Genomic DNA, 845 nt, shown 5'->3' with positions numbered 1-845 from the left:
GAGCCCAGAGCGACACCTAGTGACCACACCGTCACAAGCACCCTAGGGCCCCAATTCGCCAGAGACATCTGGTGGACCCCAGGGCAACATGTGGTCGACCCGGGGCCATGGCGTCTGCAGCCGATTCCCAGGCGGGCACACGAGCCCGGGGAAACTCATTCTCAGCGCGGGGAGGAGGGGAGGGGAAATAATAGCAAAGTCACACCAGATCCCTTTCTAGTTCATAAACGTGTTGATTGCGTGTTCACGCGCACGTGTGAGAAGGGCCTCCTGGTGTGTCGGCACGTCACCCGCGTGACGTGAAACCATGAATCCGGGGGGGGGGAGCGGAAAGGCGGGCAGGAAAAGGCAAAGAGAGAATAGATAAAATGAAAGGACCAAAAAGAAAGTCACACAGCAGGGTAGGGGAGTGAGAGCAAGTCGAGAGACTGCAGACAGAAACTCCGAGAGGAGAGGAATGCTCCGGAGCGCCCCCTCGCCCCGCGCGAGAAGAATACCGATCGCAGGGTGACCCCTAGGGGCAGCGAGGCCAGAGAGACCAAATCCGTCCCGAAGCCTCCCTGTCAGGATGACAACCACAGACCAGACATCTGGTCAACCACCCAAGGACCAGACATCTGGTCAACCAGCGAACCCATGCGGAGGCCGCATGCAGCAGCGACATCTGCACGACCACTCAGGGTGCTCCCTGCCGGGAGGGTGTGTCTCTATGTGTGTGTGTCCGGGGGGGGGGGGAGATTGCGATGAAAGTCACGCCAGGTCCCGGGATAGTTCGTGAGCGTGATAATTGCGTGTGTGTGGAGAAAAAAGGGGGCGGGGCGATAGGGAGTAAAGAAAGGAGGAGC

General features: G+C 59.4%; 1 pseudogene; it reads left to right on the top strand.

The window, feature by feature from the left end:
- The first annotated feature begins 208 nt into the window (after nucleotides 1-208).
- On the top strand, nucleotides 209-300 carry LOC138380348 (small nucleolar RNA U13; annotated as a pseudogene).
- Nucleotides 301-845: the final 545 nt, after the last annotated feature.

The sequence above is a fragment of the Eulemur rufifrons genome, unplaced genomic scaffold, assembly GCF_041146395.1.
Source record: "Eulemur rufifrons isolate Redbay unplaced genomic scaffold, OSU_ERuf_1 scaffold_384, whole genome shotgun sequence".
NCBI lineage: Eukaryota > Metazoa > Chordata > Mammalia > Primates > Lemuridae > Eulemur > Eulemur rufifrons.
The sequence above is the reverse complement of the archived record's forward strand: the minus strand, read 5'-3'. Positions and strand labels throughout refer to the sequence as shown.